Source organism: Otolemur garnettii, unplaced genomic scaffold (genome assembly GCF_000181295.1).
Source record: "Otolemur garnettii isolate 467f Iridium unplaced genomic scaffold, OtoGar3 scaffold00148, whole genome shotgun sequence".
In the NCBI taxonomy this organism is placed as follows: domain Eukaryota; kingdom Metazoa; phylum Chordata; class Mammalia; order Primates; family Galagidae; genus Otolemur; species Otolemur garnettii.
The window spans coordinates 2,266,847-2,279,830 of record NW_003852543.1 but is presented as its reverse complement, the minus strand read 5'-3'; the positions used below and the strand labels follow the sequence as shown (position 1 = coordinate 2,279,830).

The 12,984-nt window shown below is 36.8% G+C and overlaps 1 protein-coding gene across 1 annotated transcript in view; it reads left to right on the top strand.

Annotated features, from left to right (window-relative positions):
• The window catches only part of ACOXL (acyl-CoA oxidase like), a 288,084-nt gene that overhangs the window by 254,002 nt on the left and 21,098 nt on the right, over window positions 1-12,984 (top strand).

Here is a 12,984-nt window from a genome sequence, read left to right as displayed (position 1 = left end):
AAAAAAAAAAAAAAAAGGCAAGGAAAAGCACCTGGCCAGCTGCTTCTAGTCGCCTGACCTTCATTCAGTACTATTCTGAGCCAGTCTACACTGGGGAGCACGTGGTAAGGCCAGCGCTGTGTAACACAAGGAGGTGGAGGGAGGGTTTGCTGGAGCATGTTAACCACAGGTGCTGCAGCCAGCTGTATGACCCCAAGGAGAAGCAGAGAAGCAGCAGCGTTTCCCTGGCAGTCTGCCCTCAGGGTTCAGAGCACCAGTGGCCTCTCTGTCCAAGCTTATTCGGCATGCCAGTAAAAAGATGTCTTTGCTTCCCTTCTCTGGAGCTTTCCCTCTGCCTCCCTTTGTGCTTGTCCATTTCGTTTCCTGCAGATGGATTTTTTATACTTTCCATTTCCTGTCATCAGAGGAGGCCAGGATAGAGCAGTGTCTATTCAATAAGGCAGAAAACAGGATATGCCTTGGGTCTGCCTTTCTGTGGCCCATCCTTACCTTCCACTATGGCCTACATATTTGGTCCCCTGTGACACAAGCATGTGGTCCATTGTCACCTGACTGGGACACTCAGTCCCCCACGAAGAGAACCAGTCAGTCACCTGTGCCACAGAACACAATGGGGAAGAGAGAGCCATTCTGAGCTCCTCAGGGTCCAGAGACTCAGCGTTATGTCTTTGAGATTCAGCCAAGTTATTGCAGGCATCAACAGCGAATCCCTTTCATTGCTAAGTGATAGTCCATTGCTTGGATGTAACACGGTTTGTTTATCGGTTTATCCTTCACTATTGAAGGACTTTGGGGTTGTATACAGTTTTTGACAATTGCGAATATAGTAGCTATAAATATTCATGTACAGATTGTTATGTGAACATAAGTTTTCATTTTTCAATCTTGGCACTACCAACCTTGATGTTTTGAGCCAGGTACATCTTTATTGGGGAGGGGGAATGACATTGCCAAATGCAAAAGTCATTAATGACAGAACTACTGTTCTTCAGTAAATACCCGAGAGTAAATTTACCAACTCATGAGGCACGTGTATAACTTTGTAAGAAACTTTATACGGTAGAACCTCTGTAAGTTGATTGCCCAAGGGACTGTAACAAACTGGTCAACATACAGAGGTGGTCAACATAAAAAATTCCATTGAGTGCATGTGGTACATGTCTGGTCTATGAAAATTAAGTCAACTTAGGGAGGTTGCCAATGTAGGGAGACGGTCATCTATCAAGGTTCTACTGTATTCCCAATGCATGAGAGATTCACTTGTTCAGCGTCCTTGCTAACACTTGGTTTGTGTCAGTATTTTCATTTTTTGCCATTCTAGTAGGTATATAGAAGCAGCTCATTGTGGTTTTAATTTGCATTTCCCCCGTGGCTGATGATGTTGAAAATGTTTCTTCATGCTTATTTGCCATCTGTATATCCTCTTTAGTGAAATATGTTCAAATCACTTTTCCATTTTTAATTAGATAATTTTTTCTTACTGTTGAGTTATGAGAGTTCTTTATAAAATCTAAATATAAGCTACATGTTTTACAAATATTTTCTTCCAGGGTTAGGGTTAGGTATTTTCATTCTCTTACCAGTGTCTTTGTAGAGCCAAAGTTTTTGATTTTGATGAAGTCAAATTTATCATTTTTTTCTATTTTATGAATTCTGCTTTTGGTGTCATACCTAAGACCTTTGCTTAATCTCAGGTCATGGAGATTTTGTCCCACGTTATTTTCTAAAATGTTTTAGAGTTTTAGGTTTTACATTTAGATTTATAATTTATCTTGAGCTACTTTTTTGTGTAAGATGTGAAGCTTACATCACAGTTTGTTTATCTTTTGTCTATTGATACCCAGTTGTTTCAACATCATATGTTGAAAATCCTTCCTTTGAATTTCTTTTGCATTTTTGTGAAAAATAATTTGGGCACATTCATGTGAGCCTATTTCTACGTATTCTATTTTGTTCAGTTGATCTGTGTGTCTATTTCTTGACCACACTATCTTGATTTATGCTAGGTCTTAAGATCAAAGTGATTCCTCTGACTATTCTTCTTCTGCAAATTGTTATTTCAGCTTCTTTCCTTTTACATAGAAATTTTAAAATCAGTTTGTCTTCATCTATTAAAAACTTCTGCTGTGAGTTTCATTGGAATTACATGAAATCTGTGAATCAATTCAGGGAGAATTGACAAATGTACTACACGTATACTGACTCTTCTAAACCTTCATATTTGTTCTTCTTTGGTTCCTTTCATCAACATTTTTAGTTTTGAGCATACAAATGGCATTTTTTATAGATTTGTATCTAAAGGTTTCATTTTGGGGGAGCTATTGCAAGAGGTATATTGTTTCAAATTTTACTTTCTAATTGTACATTGCTAGTACCTAAAAATGTAATATAATGTTCTTTTGTTTTAGCCCTGTATCCTATGACTTTGGTAAGCTCACTATTAGTTCTAGAGGATTTAGGATATTTTGGGGGGATACTTTCTTGTGATTTTTTTCTGTTTCCGGTTGTCTGTGAATAGGAACAGTTTTATTGTTTCCTTTCTAATTTCGGTGCCTTTGTTTTCTTTTTCTGGTCTTATTGCATTGGCTGGAATTTCCTATATGATGGTGAATAGGAGTGATGACAATTGACATTTTTACCTTGTTGTGGATCTTAGGCAGAAAGCGTTCAGCTTTTATCCAGTAAAGATGATGTTCACTGGAGTTTTTTAGTAAGTTTTTCTCTTATAGTTGTCCTTGATCAGGATAAGACAGTTCCCTTCTATTCCTAGTTTCCTAAGAATTTATCATCATTATTATTGTTGTTATTATAAAGGTATGTGGAATTTTGTCAAATGCTTTTTCTGTATCAACTGATCTGATCATGTAGTTTTTTTTTATTTTTAGGTGGTTGATATGATGAATTATAGTCATTCATTTTTCACTATTCAACTGGTCTTGCATTCCTAGGAGAAAGTCTACTTAGTCATGGTGTACTCTTTTTATATTCATTCAATTTACTGAAATTTTTATGTCTATGTTCATGAGAAATATTAGTCTATAGGTTATTTTCTTCATGAACTATCTTTGTCTAGTCTTGGTATCTTAGTAATGATGGTGTCATAAAATAAATCAGGAAGGATTCCCTCCTCTTCTGTTTTCTGGAAGTGATTGTGTAGATTTGGTGGTAATTTTATTTAGATGTTGGGTAGAATTTGCCAATGAAATCTTCAAGGCCTAGAGGTGTCTTTTTCACAATATTTTGAAAACTATGAATTTAATTTCCTTAATCTTAATCATAATCTTTACTAAGACTTGTTAAGTATTTCATCTTGTATGATTATTGGTAACATGAAGTATTCAAGGAATTGCTTTATTTCATCTAAGTTGTCAAAGTATGTGTGTTAAGTTGTTCATAGTTTTTTACTCTTATCATTTTGATTTCTATGGGCTATAGGGCATTCCCTCCTTCATTCCCAATGTTAGTAATTTGTGTCTTTCCATTTTGTCTTTGTTAGCTTGTAAAGACTTTATCAATTGCCTTTCAAAGAACAGGCTTTGGTTTTCATTTTCTCTATTATATTTCTGTTCTGATATTTATTATTGCTTTCTTTCTGGTTGCTATGGGTTTATATTACTCTTATTTTTCTGATTTCTTTAGGTAAATGCTTATATTATTGATTTATACCTTTTATTCTTTTCTATTTTAAGCAATCATTTCCTACTATACATTTGCCTCTGAGCACTGCTTTTCCTGCATCCCACAACTATTCATATATTGTAGTTTCATTTTTCTTCTCTTATTATTTCTTTTGAGATTCCCTCATTGACCTGTGACCTGTGAATTATTTAGAAGTACATGATTTAATTTTCAAGTGTCTATAGATCATTCTTTTGTCTTTATTGATTCCAAGTGTAATTCTATTATAATCAGAGAACATACCACATATGACTTACATTTATGACTTACATTTACAGTTTTAATTGTTAAAATGCATCTTATGACCCATGATATGATTCATCTTGGTGAATGTTTCCTATGCCCTTGGAGAAAGAAAGGGCATTTTGCTGTTGTTGAATGTAATGTTATGTCAGTTAGATTCAGTTGGTTAATACTGTTCAGTTCTTCTGTATCTTTGTTCATAGTCTGTCCATTAGCATTCTGACTATCAATTGATATTCTCAGTTCTATCTGTTACTGAGAGAGTAATGTCAACATCTCCGACTGAGCCTTTGGATTTGTCTACTTACCCTTTAAGTTCTGTCTAGGCTTTGCCTCGTGTATATTAAAGTTCTATGTGTACATTCACATTTAGCATTATAACATCTTCTTGCTTCATTAACCTTTTTTATCATTATGTAATTCCCTTTTGATTTGGTGGAGAAAAGGGAATTTTTTTGATTTTATCATTATGTAATTTCCCTTTTCTCTTAAGTCTACTCTGTCAATATTAACACAGTGCAGCAGGCTTCTTTGGATTAGTTTTTGCTTATATGAGGTGTCACAATTAAGTTCATGAACTTGCTACTTTGTGCTTACCTTAGCAGCACTGTACAATCCACTTGGTACGGTTTTATAGCCTGGGTATATCAGTGTCTCACAACTTTCTTTATGTCAACATGTGGCAGTGTCTTGCTGAGTGGCATTTATTATTGTTGTGTATGTTTTTGTATGCCTTGGTGAGAATATCAGAGCTTGAATTAGAGCAGCAACAAACAAATATTAAATTTCTTTTTAAAATTGGCAAGAGTGAAATGAAATAAGGAACATGTTAGTCCAAGTTTAAGGGGTTAATGACATGAAGAAAATGGCATTGTTCAAATGGATTAGATGTTTTTCTGAGGGGAGAGAAAGTATCACTGATAAAGAGAGGTCAGGGTGGCCAGTAACAAGCAGAATTGATGAAAACATTGAAAAAAATTCATAGAATTGTGCATCAGAATCATTGGATAACTGTGAAAAGCATAGCAAACCAAGTAGACATTGACAATGAGGAAAATCTTAACTGAAAATCTTGGCATGAGAAAAGTGTGTGCAAAATGGTCCCAAAGGAGCTCTCACCAATGGGAAAAAAGCAAAGAAGAGGTGAAATTTGCCAAGACCTTTTGGAAAAGCAAGATGATGTTTTGGGCTGTGTTATCACTGGTGATGAAAGATAGGTTTACCAGTACAACCCTGAAACAAAATGTCAAAGTGCATGATAGAAGTCAGCCAATTCTTCACATCCAAAAAAAATTTTCATCATTCCAAGAGTCAAAGTGATGTTGCTAACTTTCTTTTTTAATATCAAAGGGATTGTTCATTATACATTTGTACCATCTGGACAAATACTTAACCATGTTTACTATTTGGAAGTTCTGGAAAGGCTACCTGAAAAAGTTAGATGAAAATGACCTAAACTTTTGGCCAACAACTCATGGCTCTTGCATCATGGCAATGCACCAACTTACACAACTTATCTGTGAGGGAGTTTTTAGCCAGTAAAAAAATAATTATATTGGAAAACACTCCCTACTCACCTTATCTGATCTCCAATGACTTTTTTCTTTACCTGAAGTAAAGGAAATAGTCAAAGAAAGAAATTTTGACACCATTTGGGACATCAGGGGCAATATGATGACAGCTCTGATGATCATTCCAGAATAAGAGTTTCAAAATAAGTTTGAAGGCTCGGCACCTGTGTATCAAGTAGCTAAGGTGCCAGCCACATACACCTAAGGTGGCGGGTTCAAATCCAGCCTGGGCCCGCCAAACAACAATGATGGCTGCAACCAAAAAAATAGCCAGGGTTGTGGCGGGCGCCTGTGGTCCCAGCTACTTGGGAGGCGGAGGCAGGAGACTCGCTTGAGCCCAGGAGTTGGAGGTTGCTGTGAGCTGTGTTGCCATGACACTCTAACCAGGGGGACAGCTTGAGGCTCTGTCTCAAAAAAACAAAACAAAACAAAACAATACAAAACAAAATAAGTTTGAAGGGTGGACTAGGTCCTGGCATCAGTGTGCATCTTCCCAAGGGGAATACTTCAAAGGTGATCATAGTGGCATTTGGCAATGAAATATGTAGCACTTTTTCTAGGATGAGTTTTCAAGCTTAATTGTCAGACTTCATATCTTTTTCAATAGTTTTAGTTTTAACTTATCACTGTTATTATATTTGAAGTCCTTTTCTTGTATACAGCTGGAGTTTTTAAAAAATTTGGCCTTCTGAAATTTTCTGTATTTTGGTCAGTATATGTAGACTATTTACATTTAATGTGATTATTGATATGTTTAAATTTAGATCTAGCATTTTATTATTTGTTTTCTGTTTGTTTCTTCTGCTTTTCATTCCTCTGTTTCCTCTTACATGTTGTATCAGTTTCCTAGAACTTCTCTAATAAATTACCACCCACTTGGTAGAATTTATACTCTCACAGTTCTATAGGCTAGAAGTCTGAAACTGGTATCATTGGGCCAAAATCAATCCTGGTGGTTGGCAGGATTGTACTGCTTTTGGTAGGTCTAGAGGAGAATCCATCCACATTTCCTATGTTTCCCAGATTCTGTTTCCTACTCATATTCCTTGACTCATGGCTGCCTTATTCTAAACCATGTTTCCCTTGAAATAAGACACTACATTATATTTGGTTTTTCTGAAGGAGACACATTAGGGCTTATTTTCAGGGGGTATCTTATTTTTATTAAGTATAATACAACAATCTACATTTATTCAAATATAGTTAAGTCATCTTCTTCTGGAACCTCATGGGGGAGCTGACCTTGTTGGTGGGGCTGGCACTAGTGATGCATGAACTCCTTTCCCGCAGCTGTTCGCACATGCGCGATAGGATGCCTGAGACCATGGTTACCACACGTGCGCCTGCGCAAGTGCAAACAGCTCAGAGAAAGGAGCTGTGGCAGATAAAAGGTATTTCAGTCTTCCTTACTGCTCCACGTTAAAATTACTATGCATTTGTTAAATATTAGCCCTACCCCAGATATGCTGCATAGCCACACCCATCACTAGGTCTTATTATGGGGTAGGGCTTATATTTAACAAATGCATAGTAATCCTGCTAGAGCTTAGTTTTTGGGTAGGTCTTATTTTCGGGGAAACACGGTATTTGTGTTTCCATTGCTTCCTCTGTCTATGAAATCTCTTTCTTATAAGGATAGATATGATTATATTTAGAAGCCATATGGATAATCGAAAATAATCTCAGCCGGGCGTGGTGGCGCACGCCTGTAGTCCCAGCGCTATGGGAGGCCGAGGTGGGTGGATCACCTGTGCTCAGAGGTTCGAGACCAGCCAAGACCCCCCTGAGCTAAATGAACCAGAGTGAGACCCTGTCTCTACAACAACAACAGGACAACGAGACAGCCGGACCTTGTGATCCCAGCTCCATGGGGGGCAAGAAAACACTACAGGAGGAAGAAGTAATTAAAAAAAAAAAATTAAAAAAAAAAAACCTTTAAAGTAATAAAGTTGAAATTAAAAAAAAATTAAAAAAAAAGAAAATAATCTCACTGTCTTAAGCATCTTCACTTAAAGGCCCATTTTCCTTATAGTTAATATTTGTAGATTCCAGGAATTAGGACCTATATCTTTGGATGGCTTTTATTCAGCCTATAACATACACCTTCTTTTGATTACATGAACATTCTTCAGGATTTCATTTGATCTACTTATAACTCATTGTGTATATTTTTTTTTTGTAATGGTTTTTCTAGGGATTATAATGTGCATACTTAACTTTTATAGTTATTCAAAATCAATATTCTATCTCTTCAAGTAGAATGTAGAACTCTTACTGCCAAAGTGTTCCTTTCTCCTCTTTTTGTCATAGGCATCCGATAAGTACATCTATATACTTTGAAAACCACATTAGACCACATTACAGATTTTGCTTTCAAGCATTAAATGTATTTTAAAAGGATTTGTAAAAAGAATGGTTTGACATATTTATCCTATATTTCAGATAGTTACCCTTTCTGTTGAGTTTCCAACATTCCTCTTTGATGTTTACCATTTCCTGGTGCTTTTTCCTTCATTTTCCTTCTGACTAAAGAATATTTTTTTCACAATTTTTTAAGAGATGATCTGCTGGCAACGAATTCTCCTAGTTTCTATTCATTCATAATTTTACTTATTTTGCCTTTATTCCTGAATGATATTTTTACAGGGTATGGAATTCTGGGTTCACAGTTGTTACTTTTAGTACTTGAAAAATGTTATCCCACTTCTTTCTAGACTCCATAGCTCCTTCTGGGAAATCCAGTCATTCGTATCGTTGTTCTCTGATAAGCAACACATCATTATTTTTCTCCAAATGCTATCAAGAGTTTTTTTATCTTTAGCTTCCGGATGTTGATTATATTGGGACTACACATGGATTACTTTGTGTTTATCCTATTTGGAGTTCACTGAAATTCTTAAACTTGCACATATGTATTTTGTGCCAATTTGGGTATTTTTTTTAAGCCATTATATCTTCAAGTACTTTTCAGCTCTGCCTTCTTTTTCCTCTCCTTTCATGATTCCAGTGAGAGTCACACAGGTCCCTCAAGTCCCTGAGGCTGTGTTCTTTTTTAATTTATTTTCATTCTATTTTCTCTTTGTTGTTCAGATAGGATAATTCACTGATTCTTCTTTTTTCTGTCCCTTCAATTCTTCTGTTGAGCTCATTTTAATTTTGATCACTATATTTTTCAATTCTAATATTTCTCTTTGTTTATATTTTCTATTTCTTTACTGAAACTTGCTGTTTTGCCATTTGTTTCAAAAGGGTTTGTGCTTACTTGTTAGGAAATTTTTATAACAGTTGCTTTGAAGTTTTTGCCAGGTAATCATTGTCTGTGTCATTTCACTGTTGGCATCTGTTGATTGTTTTTTCCCATGCAAGCTACATTTCTCTTTTCCCTCAAAAGCTGAAAAATTTAGGACAAATTTATAGACATTTTGAATATTGTGTTATTAATGTTCTAGATCTTGTTTAAATCCTATGGAGGATGTCAAGATTTCTGTTTTTGCATGTGATGTCCCTGGTTATGTCTGTTCAATGCACCTCTGTTCATTGTGGTTCTGTCAGTTTAGTCTTCAAAGCCTTTGCGGCACTGTTCAAATATATTCTGTGCACTATTCCACTGGCCATTCTGGCACCTGGATTCTCATCTTTCTACTAGTTCAGTTCTCAGAACCCATAGTCTATATCTTTAGAAAGAGTTGTCCACGTTTTATTTTCTTTCCAGAAATGGGCCGTTACAATGTTGTCCAGGCTGGTTTTAAACTCCTGAACTTAAGCAATTCTCCCAACTCAGCCTCCTAAAGTGCTGGGATTACAGGCATGAACCACCATGCCCATCCTATTTTTTTTTTATTTCTGAAGAGTGAAGGTGCTGTGAAGTGGCAGACAGAAAAATATTCTTTGATTTCTGGAAGAATTAGTTTTAAGCCTTGCTCTATCATTTACCTTTCCTTGAGCCCTGTTTCTTTATGTATAAAATGAGGCCTGCATCAGTGATCCCCAGGAATACTCTCAGGTTCAGTAAGTTGCTAGAAGGGCTCACAGGACTCAGACAAGCTATTATATTCATATTTACAGTTTATTACAGCAAAAGGATACAAATTAAAATCAGCAAAGGTAAAAGGTATAGAGGGTGGTAGAATCCAGAAGAGACCAGCAAGCTTCCAGTTGACCTCTCTTGTAGCAGAGTCTAGACAGCACTTAATTCACGTAACAATTATATGTGACAACACATGCAAAGTAGTGCTAACTACTCAAGCCTTGATGTTTAAAGTTTTTATTGGGGGTCAGTCATGTAAACAAACATGTAGCATTCAAATGACTTACCTCGGCTCCTTAGATCATAGTCCCCCAGAGTTTTATCAGGAGGTAAAACTGATATAGCATGGACCAAAGGCTTAGGCACACAAAAATAAGTCTTTAGCATAAATCATATTGTTAGCATAAACTTTCTGGCATGACCCAAGTCCTTAGGCATACCACAACACTTAGCAGCCAAGATACATACTCCAAGGGCTCAAAGCCTTCTCCCAAAATCCAGGCGAGGGCCAGTTCTGAAGACCGTGGGATTGTACAGGATTTGAGCAGTTCAGGCCTACTGAGTTAACCCTTTCCTTCACAGGCCTACAATTTCTATCTTTCATAATTATTATGGGGTCAAATGAGCTGGATATGAAATACCTTGCATTGCCTGACACATAGTAGGTGCTTAATAAATATTGGCTATTATGATTCTATGGACAGAGATTTCAAAGAGGCGTATGAACTTGACAGGAAGAAAAACAATAACATGTCTTTTTGACAATACATCCAGGAAAAAAGGCTATGATTTGGAACACCTTTAAAGAAACCAGGGTAGGAATAGAGAGGGCTGTCTGCTGGGCACAGGTCTAAGGAAAGCATATATAAACAATGAGGAGTGGAGTCATGGCCGGAAGACAGTTGTCCAGGGATAAACACGAAGAGTAGCATTTAATAAATGTCAGGATGGGCAAATCCCAGGGTGACGTGCGGCTTAACAAATAAGCTGATAAAAATCTAAAAGGCCATTTGTAGCTACATTTAAGAGTTTGACAAAATGGACCCTTGGTATGGGTAAGAAAGCTTGGGTTTTAATAGCTCTGCAGCCCCTGCGATGTTCCTGTCTTCTCTGTGAGGGTTACTGTCCTCAGTTGGGAAGCACTTATCATTGAAAGAGACTTGAAAACAAGGAGGATGAAAGAAATGACAGCAAATTGTAAATGAGCAAATGTCCACATTTTCAAAAATAAGGAAAAAAGCAGATTGAAGAGTTTATAGACTCTGATATTGATGTAAATCCAAGTTAAAATTCTACAAAAGACCATTCAAAATCATTTCCATGCCATTAGAAAAGAGAGAGGAAGTCTCTAGAGCCTCTCTGTGACTAATTAGACTAAACTAATCTTTCTTCCTTTCTTAACCAGGTTACTAGAGGAGAAAATGGGGGGAAATTACTGATGCGTCTCAATGTTGGTCAACACTTTGCCAGATTCTCGGGATCTCCTTATGGACAAGCCTGAGAATATGAGTTAGATGACATTCTGTTAATAGGGTCTCAGATAAACAAAAGATGTAGACCTGTAAGCTAAGCTCTGTAGGGTACAGACATAGACCAGATGAAAATGACACAACAGATGAGGTGACTGAACCCAGATGCATAGAGATTTTAAGGGGTTCAAGATAGGCAATACCAACAAGATGACTTTAAATGAACAAGTTAGAAATTACCCCCATAGGGATGTTTATATGTATGTGTGGGTTGGTTTAAAACGGTTTATGGGAAAAAAAAACCAAAAAACGGTTTATGGAGAGAAAGCCTTAGCTGGGAGTGGCAAAGACAAATTGATAGAAACCAAATGTGCATGATCTTTTCATTGATTACTTAAAAATATGATGCGGCTACTATAAAAGCAAATTCTGTATGGAGTCCTAACTCAGAACAGTGACAGTGCTGTGATCACCATAGTGAGACAACTTACAAAACTGGTACAGCGTCTGTTTAGTTCTTATCACTGACCTTATATTTTTGTATACCTAAGTGATAAGGGTTAACTTTATGCACACAGAAACTCACAGTAAATATTTTTGTAGTGATTATGAAGTTCGTTTAGAGATGTGTGACTCAGCTGAGTCACATAACACGTTATTTATTATTTTTACAAGAATTTATGTTTTCAGGATGAATTACAGTATTTTTAGTCACTTTTAACCAAGTCTGAAGGGTCAGCTAACATTTTTACTGGTGTCATGTAAAAGAGCCAAAGGAACTTACATTGACCAAGCAACAACTGCCCAGACTCCAGCAATTTTCATAAAGGATTTATAATTATTCTTAAATATCTTTGATCAGTAAGCTTCTAGCTGCACTGTGACTCTTTTTTGGGAAGACTGAATAGTTGAGGCTCTTCCTAATGATGCTATTCCTGAGACATCTCAGAACCTCAAGAAAAGAAAGAAGAGACTGCACGACCTGTGAGACTGTGAGCCGCTTGACTTCTGAGTCTGAGAATCCACAGAAGACATACTGCCTTCTGATATGGACATCGGTTCCATGTGTTAGGATAAGAGGGTTTTGTTGTTGCTTGGTTTGATTTTGAGACTGTCTTTCTTCTAAACAGTCATTGTCTTTTAGAGATAGTGAGATTTTTATGGATGAAATGATAGGACTGAGGGTTGTTTCACAGTGATACGGAAAAGATGAATGGGTGGAAGCAGAGACAAAACAAGACTGGCCACTATCAAAGGTGGGTGGTGGAGACGTGAAGGCCCATTATACTATGCTGTCTACTTTTGTGTTATTTTGGAATTATTGAATATTAAAAATTAAGTGATGCTGGGCATAGTGGCTCACACCTGTAATCCCAGCATCTTGGGAGGCTGAGGTGGGTGGATTGCTTGTGGCCAGGAGTTCAAGAACAGCCTGCGTGATATATAGTGAGACCCTATCTATACAAAAGTTTTAAAGTTAGCCAGGCATGGTGGCACCCACCTATAGTCCCAGGAGGCTGAAGCAAGAGCTTTAGCAAGAGCAAACTCAAACTTTGCTTGAGTTTAGGAGTTCAAGGCTGCCATGAGCTATGGTCTCACCATCTGACTCTAGCCTGAAGTGACAGGGTGAACCCCTGTCTCTTAAAAAAAATTAAAAGTTAAGTGAAAAAAACATTAGATAAACACTTACTTCTTCCTATAGGAAAACTCACTTATTGTTGCTTGGTGCCATGATGTCATTGCAGAAGCTCTGTGTGTAGGTTTCAGAAACATAACAGGAAAAACGTATTGAAACAAAATGTAAATGAAGAATGCTATTTTTGGTGATAGTTTAATTCAACCGTGCTCAATGGAAAATACCAATAGGATATTGTTCAGAATGTGCATTTAGAGTAATCTTTCATGATTTGATATGGAAGGCAAACACAAACACTACAAGTGTATTTTAAATGATTTCCTGTGCAGACTTTAAGTCTAAATAACCAAGAGTGGAGGA